Source organism: Camelus bactrianus, chromosome 11 (genome assembly GCF_048773025.1).
Source record: "Camelus bactrianus isolate YW-2024 breed Bactrian camel chromosome 11, ASM4877302v1, whole genome shotgun sequence".
Taxonomy (NCBI): Eukaryota; Metazoa; Chordata; class Mammalia; order Artiodactyla; family Camelidae; genus Camelus; species Camelus bactrianus.
Window position 1 is genome coordinate 84,538,832 of NC_133549.1, and position 14,609 is coordinate 84,553,440.

Sequence of the window (14,609 nt, forward strand, 5' to 3'; positions counted from 1 at the left end):
CTCTCCCTGCGCCCTGGCTCTCCCCGCGCTGCCAAGGCATCTCCCCGCCCCCGCTCTCCCCGCGTGGCCGCTGCCGCCCCCGACCTGGTCGTCCAGCAGCAGCCGAGATCGCCCCCCCACCCCCGCCCCAAGTCCCCGCCCTCCGCTCGCCTCCGAGACCGCCCACTTCCCTGGCTCTCCCCGCGTGGCCAAGGCTGCTCCCCGCCCCAGTTGTCCCGCAGCAGCCGAGATCGCCCCCCTGCTCTCCCTGCGGGGCCGAGACGGCCCCTGCCCCGCCTCTCCCCGCGTGGTCATGGCCGTCCCCTGCCCAGGCTTTTCTGCCTCAGCCGAGATCGCCCCCCGCCCCAAGCCCCGGCTCTCCCCGTGCAGCCAGACCGCCCCAACCCAGCTCACCTCTCACAGCGGAGACCGCCCCAACCGGGCTCTCCCCTCCTAGCACAGGCCTTCCCCTGCCCCTGCTCGGCCGATTACGCCCCCTCTCTTGTTCTGACCCTCCCCGCACAGCCCAAAACGCGCCCCTGAACCCTGCCACTCTCTGCGCGGTGCCCAGGCCACGCCTTCGCAGGCTTGGAAGCAGGCTTGCCTAGGCTGTCGCTTTAAAGGTGGTTTTGAAGAAGAAAAAGAAGAAAAAACAGAGAAGAACATAAATACAAAACAAAAACAGACTCATAGACATAGAATGCAAACTTGTGGTTGCCAAGGGGGAGAGGCATGGGACGGGAAAGACTGGGCCTTGGAAATGTGTAGATACTGACAGGCAGATGCACAATAGATAAACAAGATTATACCGTATAGCACAGGGAAATACAAGATTTGCGGAATCTCACAGCCAAAAACATTGTTCCAATGAATATATGTATGTTCACATATCGCTGAAAAATTGAGCTCTACATGGGAAATTGACAACATTATAAACTGTAACTCAAAAAAAATGTAAAAAAAAACCACAAAGATAAAATTGTTGGGGAACATCCTGAAGTCTTAAAAATTGGCAAGATGAATTGAGTTCAGGTTTTCAGGGCTTTTTTTTTGTAATTAGTGAAAAGGGTTTTGTTTTTGATTACTTGTTTTGACGGGGGGCTAACTTTTTGTATTGATCTTAGGCACCTAACCTTTGGATATATCTTCTAATTTACCTCATTTGCTTACAAATCTGTGGGCTAAAGAGAGTTCAGTGAGAACAGCTTGACTTAGCTTCATCCTCTGACGCTTGGGAGAGGAGGTGTTAAGATTTCTCCTTCTGTTTCACTCCCTGGCCTTGCTGCCACTGAAACTGGAGAATCCGATCTATCCTGGAGCCTTAACGATCAGTCCCGGAGGATTAGCCTGGCCTAAGGAACTCTGTGAGGATGGGTGACACCTGCTTTTGAAACAAAATAATCAAGACAAGTAAATGATGTTGTACAAAATGGGCCATAAAGACCAGGAGCTTGAAGGACTAAATGAAAGAAAGATTAATAATTTGCCCAAATAACTGTCTATATAAAGCAACCTTTTCAAATAAAATACCAAAAAGTGGAGGGGGAAAAGAAAAGCTGTAGATTATTTCCATAGCATTCCAGTGTGTTTGACGACATGGAGTGACCCTATTCGTTCCTTCAGCGAGCATTCGTTGAACACCTACTATGTGCCAGATAGTTCCTGACGCGTGAGAAACACTCCCTGTCCTAAAAAAGCGTACAGTCAGACAGGGAGATAAGCAGCTACAGCAGCGTATGAGCAGTTCTGTCGTACTCACCCAGGCCGCGCTGGTCCAGACATGATCATAATTTGGGGAAGGACTGAGATAAGGACTGTATTCGTGGTAGTCTAGAAAGCAGGTCTTGTAAGCAAACTGAAAGAGAAAGCACCTAAAAGTACAAATGGCTTCAAGGGCCCTAAGAGCATCCATTGACATGCTACAGCAGTGAAGGCAGAATCCACTTTAAGGAGCAGAGAACATAGAAAGCATTCACCTTACAAGGGCAAATCTCTGACTGCCCGGTTGCCATCCCAGTTGAGGGAGTGGGACCTATAGGAAGGGAAAGTGACCTGAAAGTAAAAAGGTAAATGGTAATATGATAAGACCATATTCTAGGCTGAGAAAGGGCCAAATGAGCAGCCGTGGCAATGACACAGTGGCTTCAGTGATTCAGTGGCGTGTGAGCTGCCTGAACATGTAACCCCCAATATCTCAGTGGCTTAATACAATCCCGGGCTTTTCTTCCCTTGCGTAACGTCCAAGATGGGTTTATCTTCCTTGGTGGGTAGCTCTTCTCCTAGCCAGAGTTCGGGGATCCAGGTTCTTTTTATCCGCTGAATCGATCATCTTCGACATATGGCTTCTCAGGTCTCAAGGACGTGAAGGAGGACGTGAAGGGGAACGTGTGGGAGATCTTTATGGGCTGTGCTGAAGTTCACATGCCACCGTTAGACCTCAACAGCTGAGCGCGCCCGACTGCCAGGGAGGCCGGGAAATGGAGTCCAGCCGCATCTGTGCCCACGAACAGGAGGCAGTGACCTTGGTAAGCAGCTAGGCCAGAGCGCCACACGGAGCTAGAGGTAGAGGCCAGCTCCCTGTGGGAGGGCACCCTCTCTCGGCCTCACCTTGCTATCTCTGATGCCGAGTTGAGGATCTCGGGCCCCCAGGTCATGAGGTCCCTACTGTCATTTGCTCCATGCCACGCTGCCCGTGGCCTTGCTCTCTCTCACGTCCCCAGTGTATTCCATCAGAGCAGTTATTACTTCCTGATTACATCCTTCCTTGTCATTCAGTTTACTCGCTGGCCTTCCTCCTACATGGACGTAAGCTCCACGAAGGCAAGGAAGCAGCAAACGAGATGGTCACGTCACTCTAGTGACGTCTGCCTCCATCTGCCCATCTGTCCCTGGGTCTCTGCATATCCAGCTGGAGAAGTTCAGCGTGCCACACTGTGTAATCAGATAAGTGGACAGCTTTCCTGCTCCCAGGACTGTGCTACTGAGTGTGCACAGTGGACACAGGCTGTCTATAATCCCAGTTCCAGCCCTGCTACCTGCATGGCCTTGACTCACGAGCTCAACTTCCAGCTAGGGCCTCAGAATTTCTCATTCCGTTTGCTTTAGAAAACTGAAACCCTCAGACCTCAGGATGCTATTGCCCATTTCTCCTTGTGGGGACAGTTTCCTACTGGCGACACAGAGTGTGAGCACTGGTTTAGGCACACAAACACACACACACACATACCAACAAAGACACACACATAGACACCCGTGTACAATGACATTGAATAAGAATTATTGCGTCACATCCTAAGAGGAACAGCCATGGAGGAGGAAGTCAGAGGAAGATAACTTGGGTCGCAGGCAACACCTCCAGGTGACATCACTCTCCAATTTTTTAGGCCTTATTCCACTTGCACCTCAGGACGTCCCTAGAAGTACTTGCTAGAATCATTCCCACTGTGCAGCTGGGGAGACACACGGGCCTGGACACACACCAGGACCTCCCCAGGATGGAGAACAGGTAAGTATGAGGGGTGGAGTCTGGAAGCCAGGGCGTCTCCTCAAAGCTGCATGCAGACCCTCCCCGGCAGCTCTAGAGATGGCGGGGCTGCTATAACTGTGCAAGATGCGGGTTCGCGTGGAGAAGGGCGTGAGCAGGCAAGCGGCCCAGAGGGCAGTGTGTGGAGGTGTTGTCTGAGGAGGGGCTTCCAGGAAGTGGACCCCAGGAAGTGACATCACATCCTTCACAGACCCCAACCGAAATGGAACCTGGTTACCAGGCACCCACATTCTAGTGACGGCTCCAGAGCCAGCGCACTTGGCTGGAGACAGTTGAAGACACAGGATGTTCTCCTCTTGTTTCCCGGTCTCCCGGGGCTTCTCCGCCAGGAAACCCTGGACTGCGAGGTTCTTCGGTGGCTGTAGGCGTCTGTGGAACCCTCCACCCAGACGCCTGTGGCCTATTTTGCGCAGGTCACCTAAGGTAACGCAGGGTGGCCTGGAGAAGGCCAGTGTGGGACCGGCCTCCATTGGGGGCCCTCCCTGGGCAGGCCCGCTTTCCCTCATCTCCATGTCGCTGAAGGGGGACTTGAGAGGAGGTGTCCCCTCTGGGCAGGAATGGCTTGTTGAACACTTGGTAACCTGGTGGTCCTGTCATGGCCGCACCCAAGGACAGGGCTGAGAAGGGGGAAAGAGGACTCCTGAGGGGCATCTTCTCTGTGTCAATGGGAATACAAGGCTCCCACTTTGTCAGCTTTTCTGCCCCTGAAGGAGGTCTGTGCAGACAGTGGTGGATGTGTGTCAGGACTGGAGATTTCTTATGGGTCGGACAACCAGACAGGGTTCTGAGGCTGCTGCCTGGCCTGTGGGCACTGTATTTACAGGACTCAACACACGGGACGGGACAGGACCTGGTCCATGGAGAACCCCGCGCCACCTCCCTGCAGGAGGCGCAGGTGCCCCGCGACAGCAGCAGAGCCCAGGACGCGCTGAGGGTGAGTGCGAGCGAGGAGATTCCACACCCAGGAAGCCCCGGGCCCCACTGCTGCCCCGCTTCTCCCCTGGGCTGCCTCTTAAGAGAGCTGCTGGCAAAGGGATCTGATGCCCCGTCTCCCCCATCTGCCGTCACATCCCAGGCCCTGCCTTAGCCAGACGCAAAGTCAGTGCCCACATATGAGTCCGAATCTGAGAAAGAGACTTGGACAGAACTTCAGTATATGTACAGTCAAGGGTGTTTCTGCATTTTTCTACACGCTGTCCTGTTTCTTCTGCATCCCCACGTGTCCACATTAAACTGAAGATCCTGAGCCCACCCACCCCAGGCTCAGCCGCTGTGTTCTCATCCCTAGAATGGGATGTGTGACAGCAGTCACGGGGATGAAGTGGTGCATGCAGGGAGGGGCCGGCACTGCGGTGCTGACACAGGGATCTGAGGCACTGATGCATTTCATCATCGCCCTTCGCCCCTTGTACTGGTGATGCCGAGAACCTTGGATCTGCTCAGGGCTCCCCTGTTCCACCTCAGTCACAAGAGCTTGAGGCTTGAGGATTCGGTCTAATCTCCAGCCCCAAGTGCCTGGGGGTCCCCGGTGCTGCCTCTGATTCACATCTCTCCTCTTTCCACCCCAGGGTGGAGCTGGACCATCAGGGAGCAGGGATGAAGCCTACAGGGCTTGGAGCCTCCAGCGACACAGGCTGGAGAAGCTGGTGGCAAAGCTGGTGCCTGCCGTCCTGGATGGCCACCCCTCCTATGTGAACACATTTCTGGGCAATTATCGAACTTTTGCCACCGCCCAGCAGGTGCTGGACCATCTGTTCCGGAGGTGAGCACTCTGTCTTCATGGGACATTGGGGACCTGGCCACCTACCAGCAGTGCCATGAGGCATTGTTCCTCTACCTCCCTAAGCCTCAGTTTCCCCCCTGCACACTGGGGTCAAGAGAGGATCAGGCCCTAGGAGGGTAGGATCAGAGGGAGACCTTCACGGAAGGTGCTCTCTGGGGACCTGGCTCACGGCAAGAGCAGCTGGCGGGGCTGTGGTTGTGCGAATTTGTCATTGTCCTCCTGCCCAAGAGCTAGCGTCTGCCTCCTGTGTCACTGGGACTTTGGCCTTGGGTGGAACTGTTTTCCCATTTCAAAGGGGATCTGTGACGCCATTAGCTGTCCCTGTCCTGGGAGAGTGAGAGCAGGGATCCCTGGGAGGGACAAGTGGGGTCCCAGGCCCACTCAGATGTGCGCTGTGGGGCCGGGTGGGCTCACTCACTCATTCCCCCAATGTATAGGAAGGGCCCCCAGGGCCAGGGGCTTTTCTAGGAACAACCATCATTTAATGCATCGAGCAGACATCAGCCCTGCCCTCCAGGGCTTCCTTTCTCTCGGGTGTCACACTGTCACACTAGACAGCACATCCAGCTAGTGTGCTCGGGACAGTCCATGTGACGCCTTCCTGCTCTCCTCTAGATACGGATGCATCCTCCCTGTTATGGAAGAGGACGGGGGACCCCTGCACCAGCTGAAACAGTGAGTCTTTTGGATTGAAGCGGGAAGGACTCCTTCCCCAAATAGTGTGTGAAGCTCTGGGCTCTCTGGTTGGTCCAAGGTGGGCGGAATCCAGGATCCCACATATCCAGTGAGTCTGGTTTGAGAGCAAAAGTCCTAGGGCTTCCCCTGGCAAAGAGGAGACGAGACCCAGAGAGCTGTGGATGGGACTGTGGTGCTGTGAGGGGCAGCTGGGAGGTCAGAAGACAGAGTCAACCCTGAAGAAAACCCACAACCATCCCCTACACATCCCATCCCTGCCCACACGCCCTATGGGAGACACAGAACGCAAGGGGTGGAGAGCATCCTGCCCACCATCTAGTGCAGCCTCAATGGTGGGGACTCAGCTGGTGCTCAGGGGACCCAGTGAGCCTCAGGGGACAGCTGAGCCCATCCTGATGATGCTGAGTGGCAGGGGCAGAAGGAGACCCAGGCAGGGTCCCTGGAGGATTCTGCAGCCAGCAGGTGCAGGAGCTAAAGTCTGTGGAGTTAGGAGGCCCGTGGGCAGCCTGGATGGCCGACACAGCCTGTCTGTTCCCTCCTGGCTCAGGCACTGATAGAGCAGCTCCCGTGTCCCTTAGAGGGCAGTGCCCAGAACGCACAGCCTGCCTGTCCTCACAGATGGGTCATCCAGTGGGGAGGGGCAGGGAGAGGGACATAGCAGTGTGACAGTTGTCCCTGAAGCGGTGGACAGGTGGTCACACCATTGAGCCAGGGCTGTCCCTTCAGAAGGCTGGTAGCAGCCCCTCCTCTGTGTCCAAGCCCGCCTCTGCCCACACTGCCAGCGGAGATGGGACATGGAGCAGAGCCGGCCTCTGGATGGGCAGGAGCCAAAGGCAAAAAGGCCCAGGTCCCCGCAGGGCTACCCTGGGAGCCCAGCATGGTAGGAAAGGCCAAGCCTCTGACCCTGGTGTCCCCCTGACTACCCCCAGGGCCATGTCCTCCATCCTGGGCACCTGGCTGTTCCAGTACCCAGACGATTTCCACCAGCCTCCAGAATTCCCATGCCTTAAGACCATTGTCGCTTACGTAGAGCTCAGCATGCCTGGCTCCGACCTGGAGCAGCAGGCCCACCACCTCCTGGCACAGCTGGAGCAACTGGAGCTCCCAGAGGCAGACAGTGATGGTGAGCAGGATGCAGGGTGGGGGATCTGGTGGGTGGGGAGGGGAAGGCACTGGACCCCACAGAGCAGAGTCTGGGAAGACTCCCTGGGGGTGGAGTCAGGGAGTGAGAGTTGATTGAGTAGCAGTGAGGGCTCCCCTGGCTTTGGGAGACACGTGGGAAAGCAGTCCTATTGATGAGAGTTTCCCTTCTTGGAGCTACAGCACCAGCTCCAGAACCCACTGGGGAAGCCCCTCTGGATGGAGAGCCAGCTCCAGCTCTCCTGCCTGCAACAGCACCAGAGCCAGAGCAGAGGGACGCGCTGTAAGTATCAGTCAGGCTCTGCTGCCTCCCGTCGCCTTCAGGCCCGGGACGCCCACTGTTCTTGAGGTGTCTGTGATTTACAATTCCGGATTACTCTTAGAGGTGATAACATATTCCTTGCGGCCTGTTGTGTTTGTGTTTTATTGTTAATAGAAACATCAAAGTGCCCTACATGTCTTTGTTTGGATACACTCACTTCTCTGTACCAGGCACACCGGGTGGGGATGTGGACAAGTGAACCCAGCATGTTCCCAATCTCTCCCTGCAGGTCCTGTGAGGCAGCGGCCTCCTCTCCCTTGTCTGCTGTGGACCCAGGGCCCAGCTCAGGGCCTCCATCAACACTGCCTGAGACCCCGCCCTTGGTAAGTGGCCGGTCATGTCATGATCAAGACAAGGACATAGAAGGCAACCCCGAATTTTGATCTTAGAGGATTTGTTTTTTTCCAGCAGTGAGACTGATGTTGTGTTTGTGTGAATGTTGCCTGTTTGTCCGACATCCATGGAGCCAGCAGCTCACGTGCCATTCCCATATGGCCACCAGAGGGAGGGGTGTCACTGCTTCTGAGAAACACTGTTCCATTCCAACGTGGTCCTTCCCAATTTAGCCCCCCTCAGAACATGTTTTAGAAAGTGAGGATTTCTTTAAGCTATAGAGCTTTGGTTTTTTCCTTCAATCTCATTTCAGGTCTAATCTCAATACACTGTAATTCACAAAAAGAAGTTGGCCACTGAGTGGAAGTTGTCCCTTGGGATACACAGACATGTGTTAGTCTGTGTCCAGCACCCATCTGTGTCCACCTCTGTCCCTTCCTCTCTCCCTCCAACCGTCTGCGTTTGTAAATATCTATTTAAATAAAAGACTTTGACAATCAGTGCAATGTAGTAGAGATATTTTAATTCATGTTGCCTTGTGTGTGTGTGATGTAGATTTGGGTAGAAAGAGGTCTGCTCACAGGACAGTGGGGTTGTCCCTGAATCCCTAGGAGACAATTGAAGCAGGGCAGTAGGTCTCGGTGAGAGTCACTCACCGGGGAAGTTCTCCTGCTCAGCACAGCCAAGGTGGGTCCGCATCGACTTCTATCCCCAGAGCACTGAGTCTGCTTTCGCCTGGGGCGCTTTGCTACAATCCTGTGTATCCTAAAGTGTCAGAAGAAAGAACAGTGATGATAAGAACTGCGGGAGAGGGACAGGTTTTGATTTCAATTACCTGCTCCTCTACCTACAACGGCTTTCCCTGGATTGTAGTATAACGAACGCTCAGCCACCTGGGAGCAGAGTCTATGCCTGGTTTTGAGCATATTACAGATCTCCAGCCCAGCACTTGGCCAAGAAGATGTACACGTATTGCTGAGTGAATACAGTTGGGAGGGAAGATAGGACAGGTTCGGGAATATATTTGAAATGGGGCCACTCCTGGAGCTTTCCTGACAGGAGGTCATCATACATAGGCACCTTCCTCACCTGCCAGGCCGTTTACTCCTGAAGACCTTCCCACAGAGCCCCTCAGCCAGGACCCACATGATCCCAGGGCTCTCCCACATCACATGTCACCATCTGCTCTCACTTCCGTTCTCATTTTGGCCCCCTTGACTCTCCTGCTGTGTGGCTCTCCACTCTAGGACTCAGGGGACACCTCTGACTCCCTCAGGGATCCAAAGTCAGAATATTAGATCCTACAGACCTGTAGTTTCACTATGGGACTGAATTTAGGAATCAGTCACCACGTGGAGAAATACCGCTCTGCATGACTGTCATACTGGGGGGGTTTCCTTGAACAATCTATGTTAAATTCGATGGCATAAAGGAAGCATGTTTTTCTTGCAATGAGCATCCCTACTAAATGGAGCCATTTCTCTGATGAGGCTCTAAAAGACCTGACGCACAGCATGAGGAACAGTTTGAAGTGATATTGTGCTATAACGCAGTATATAATGCTGTGATACTTCTAAAAATTGTTATTATCCAGTTGGGCTAGAGTTATTGGAAAAAAAACATTGTGTGTATATGACCCTTTAAATTTCTCATGTTTCCATGAAATTCAGAAGATGGTGGTGAATTCATCCATTTCCTTCTCGGCATTCATTGGGATGATCCTGTTTTTTCTCCTCACACTGTTAATGGAATGGAGTATATACTCATGCATTTTTCTAGGGTGAAGCCACCCTGCATTCCAGGAATCTTTCCCACTTGTTCATGGTGCACAATTCTTCTTACAGAGATGGATATGAGTGACTAGTATATAGGTATTTTTCTGCCCTTTCTACCTCAGCTCAGGCTTCCTGAGCCCTGGTAGGGTGGCCGGTGATGGCCAGGACACAACACCGAACCGCAGAGGTTTTTGCCTTCTCATTACTCATGATAATCGTTCTTACTAACCCCCGATGCTTGATTTACACAGTCATGACTGTCAGACAGACCTGCACTCACCCATTTCCCCACCTCGTGTCTCACTCTCCACTCGTTCCTTCTGGGATCCGTTCATTTCTTCCTTCAATCCAACCGTCCTCACTCTCAGTGACAGCCTGACAGTGGCAAACTCTCTGAGTCTCTTGGATCTGAACACAATGTTATTTTGCTTTTACTCCTGAGACATGGCTTAGAAGGAAAAACATATGGACATTCCTGTGATGGGTCCCTTCGCATCTGAGATGTCTTTCTGAAGTCTTGAAGTCAGTGGCAGCCTGGCCTCGCACAAAGTGGGTTCACTTGGACCACTGGGCCCTGGCTGGGCTGAGAAGCATCCGTGCAGATGGGGCACTGCCCTTGGAGGAGCATCAGCAGGGCCCTCGCGGGTCAGGAGGCAGGGGAGGGGAAAAAGTGGGCAAGAGCCTCTCCTGTGGTTTCCCTGGCGAGCAACAGGGAGGCAGGACTAGCAGGTGGGAGGAATCAGCATCTCTGGGTGGAGGGGCTGCCCCTACTTGTCTGTCCCCGCCCTGGGTGTGCTCACCAGCATCTTCTACTGTCTCTAGGAACTGACTAGCCCTGGGAGGGGCAGCCCCTCCAGGGTCAGTGGGACCCAGATGTCAAAGTGTCAGAAAACAGACAATAAAAAACGGCTAGCATACATGTCCAAACCACAGGCCTCTGTTTCCGCATGCGTGGAGGGCGGGATTGGTCCCAGTGGCCCTCCAAGGTCCAGCCCTGCACTCTCAGAGTCCAGCCAGCCGCCAGGACCTCCCCGAATTCAGGTCCTAACCGTCTGGGGTCAGCAAAGTAGCCATGCCACTACCCAGCCCTGCAGATCAGGCATTTCAAGGCCAGTGGGTCGCCTGGGGCTTCTGTGGCACAGGAGAGCAGGCCATGGTGGGGCTGCTGGCTCGGCCTCCAGGTTGGACTTCACAAATGGAACAGGGGGCTCTGGGCTGGAATAATCCAGGCTTGTTCGCCAAGGGGAAGGACGGGGGTAACCGAGTCAGAGCACAGACTGCCAGTGCCTCGAGAACCATGCTGAGGCCCGGGGGCGAGGGGGTCGGCAACTGGGAGCGCGCATCCTGCTGGGATCCTGTGAGATGGTGGCTGGGTGATTAATGCTGAAGCTCACACTGCCCAGAAGGCTTCTGGAAATAAACACGCTCTCATAAACACAGGAACATCCTGAGAAGACAGTCAGACAAGGCTGGGAGACAAATGCGGGGCACGCGGCCCACCGCCCATCAGAAAGCACCCCTCACACCCACTCCCCTTGTCACCACGGCTGCCTGGCCTGTCAGTGGTGATAGTGAGTGGCCTGCTTTCCTGACCGCTTGGCCAGTGGCCAAAAGTCAGGGCTGAAGTTGGCACTTGTTCACCAGTGCTGTCCAGGGGACAGCAGGTGCCACAGAAGGATCTGTGGGGCCTCCTTGTGTCTGGCCAGAGGGACAAGATCTGCAGATGGGTGTGGGGGTGCTGATCCTGCACCCGGGAAGTACACTGGCTAACTGGCCATCCTTTCCTGGAAACCCTGAGAACCAGCAAGACGGGGACCTTGACATTTGGGGCAGGACTGAGCCACCCCATGTCTGTTCTGAGTCTTGTCTTTCTGCCTGTCCTCCTGACAAGGTGGCGCTCTGAGTATTTTCATCTGGAGACAGGAAGACAGAGGCCCACAGGGGCAAAGTGACCTGCCCAAGGCCACACAGCCACAGCCAGGAGGGGCGCAGACTCCAAGTCCAGCCCCTTCCCACTGGGACATGGCCTGTAGCTGCAGAAGGCCCCAGCTGCAGCCCACAGAGGGTTCTCGGGAGTCCTTCTGACTCCAGAACCAGGGAGAGCAGGAGAGCCCCAGGCCCCACATCTGCAAACGATAGCTACTGATTTAAAAAAAAAAAAAAAAAAAAAAGAATTGGCACGTCCAGAGCGGCCCAGGGCCAGAGTATGCTTCTTGAAGGCAGAAGGTGAGTCAGCTGGCCTCCTTCTTGCCAGGTTGGGTGGGATCCTGGTCCTCAGACCCTGCCACAGCACTGGTGGATTTGGGGGACCCCGCAGCCTCTAAAACAAGCTCCTGGACCCCCTTGCCAGCCACTTGGCATACCTTCTCCCTTCTGGCTGCCACGATTTCTTCAATATTCCTCTTCCCATCCAGGTCCGAGAACCACCCCAGGTTGTCGGGGATGGTGTGTTGGTTCTGGCAGCCATGACAGGTCACAACGACCACACCCTGGTGATAGGCAAGCTTGGAGATAAGTTTGGAGAACCTAGTCCCACAGACATTGCAGGTGAAGACTAGCAGGTAGTGCGTGGGCGCGGATGGGGGCGCCTTCTCGGAGCTGGAGGGCCGCCAGCCCCAGCCCCAGGCCCGCCTTCTCCCTGCGGCCTCCAGGCAGGCCCATAGCCCCAACCGCCACCCCAGGCCAAGCGCCCGGGAGTCGCGCGCAGCTCAACAGTCTCGGCAGGCGGCTCAGCGCTGTCCACAGCATCCCGCCCGCAGGCCCCAGCCGCCACGATCTGTGCAGCGGAGACCGAACCCCGCCCCGGCTCTCCCTGCGCCCTGGCTCTCCCCGCGCTGCCAAGGCATCTCCCCGCCCCCGCTCTCCCCGCGTGGCCGCTGCCGCCCCCGACCTGGTCGTCCAGCAGCAGCCGAGATCGCCCCCCCACCCCCGCCCCAAGTCCCCGCCCTCCGCTCGCCTCCGAGACCGCCCACTTCCCTGGCTCTCCCCGCGTGGCCAAGGCTGCTCCCCGCCCCAGTTGTCCCGCAGCAGCCGAGATCGCCCCCCTGCTCTCCCTGCGGGGCCGAGACGGCCCCTGCCCCGCCTCTCCCCGCGTGGTCATGGCCGTCCCCTGCCCAGGCTTTTCTGCCTCAGCCGAGATCGCCCCCCGCCCCAAGCCCCGGCTCTCCCCGTGCAGCCAGACCGCCCCAACCCAGCTCACCTCTCACAGCGGAGACCGCCCCAACCGGGCTCTCCCCTCCTAGCACAGGCCTTCCCCTGCCCCTGCTCGGCCGATTACGCCCCCTCTCTTGTTCTGACCCTCCCCGCACAGCCCAAAACGCGCCCCTGAACCCTGCCACTCTCTGCGCGGTGCCCAGGCCACGCCTTCGCAGGCTTGGAAGCAGGCTTGCCTAGGCTGTCGCTTTAAAGGTGGTTTTGAAGAAGAAAAAGAAGAAAAAACAGAGAAGAACATAAATACAAAACAAAAACAGACTCATAGACATAGAATGCAAACTTGTGGTTGCCAAGGGGGAGAGGCATGGGACGGGAAAGACTGGGCCTTGGAAATGTGTAGATACTGACAGGCAGATGCACAATAGATAAACAAGATTATACCGTATAGCACAGGGAAATACAAGATTTGCGGAATCTCACAGCCAAAAACATTGTTCCAATGAATATATGTATGTTCACATATCGCTGAAAAATTGAGCTCTACATGGGAAATTGACAACATTATAAACTGTAACTCAAAAAAAATGTAAAAAAAAACCACAAAGATAAAATTGTTGGGGAACATCCTGAAGTCTTAAAAATTGGCAAGATGAATTGAGTTCAGGTTTTCAGGGCTTTTTTTTTGTAATTAGTGAAAAGGGTTTTGTTTTTGATTACTTGTTTTGACGGGGGGCTAACTTTTTGTATTGATCTTAGGCACCTAACCTTTGGATATATCTTCTAATTTACCTCATTTGCTTACAAATCTGTGGGCTAAAGAGAGTTCAGTGAGAACAGCTTGACTTAGCTTCATCCTCTGACGCTTGGGAGAGGAGGTGTTAAGATTTCTCCTTCTGTTTCACTCCCTGGCCTTGCTGCCACTGAAACTGGAGAATCCGATCTATCCTGGAGCCTTAACGATCAGTCCCGGAGGATTAGCCTGGCCTAAGGAACTCTGTGAGGATGGGTGACACCTGCTTTTGAAACAAAATAATCAAGACAAGTAAATGATGTTGTACAAAATGGGCCATAAAGACCAGGAGCTTGAAGGACTAAATGAAAGAAAGATTAATAATTTGCCCAAATAACTGTCTATATAAAGCAACCTTTTCAAATAAAATACCAAAAAGTGGAGGGGGAAAAGAAAAGCTGTAGATTATTTCCATAGCATTCCAGTGTGTTTGACGACATGGAGTGACCCTATTCGTTCCTTCAGCGAGCATTCGTTGAACACCTACTATGTGCCAGATAGTTCCTGACGCGTGAGAAACACTCCCTGTCCTAAAAAAGCGTACAGTCAGACAGGGAGATAAGCAGCTACAGCAGCGTATGAGCAGTTCTGTCGTACTCACCCAGGCCGCGCTGGTCCAGACATGATCATAATTTGGGGAAGGACTGAGATAAGGACTGTATTCGTGGTAGTCTAGAAAGCAGGTCTTGTAAGCAAACTGAAAGAGAAAGCACCTAAAAGTACAAATGGCTTCAAGGGCCCTAAGAGCATCCATTGACATGCTACAGCAGTGAAGGCAGAATCCACTTTAAGGAGCAGAGAACATAGAAAGCATTCACCTTACAAGGGCAAATCTCTGACTGCCCGGTTGCCATCCCAGTTGAGGGAGTGGGACCTATAGGAAGGGAAAGTGACCTGAAAGTAAAAAGGTAAATGGTAATATGATAAGACCATATTCTAGGCTGAGAAAGGGCCAAATGAGCAGCCGTGGCAATGACACAGTGGCTTCAGTGATTCAGTGGCGTGTGAGCTGCCTGAACATGTAACCCCCAATATCTCAGTGGCTTAATACAATCCCGGGCTTTTCTTCCCTTGCGTAACGTCCAAGATGGGTT

At 54.1% G+C, this 14,609-nt stretch overlaps 1 long non-coding RNA gene across 1 annotated transcript; it reads right to left on the reverse strand.

Moving 5' to 3' along the window:
• Positions 1 to 8,301: 8,301 nt before the first annotated feature.
• LOC141579208 (uncharacterized) lies at positions 8,302 to 12,378 on the reverse strand. The gene is made up of 2 exons (XR_012510380.1): positions 11,936 to 12,378; positions 8,302 to 11,019 (listed from the first exon to the last, which is right to left on the reverse strand). It is a non-coding gene; the product is annotated as an uncharacterized LOC141579208 (long non-coding RNA).
• Positions 12,379 to 14,609: the final 2,231 nt, after the last annotated feature.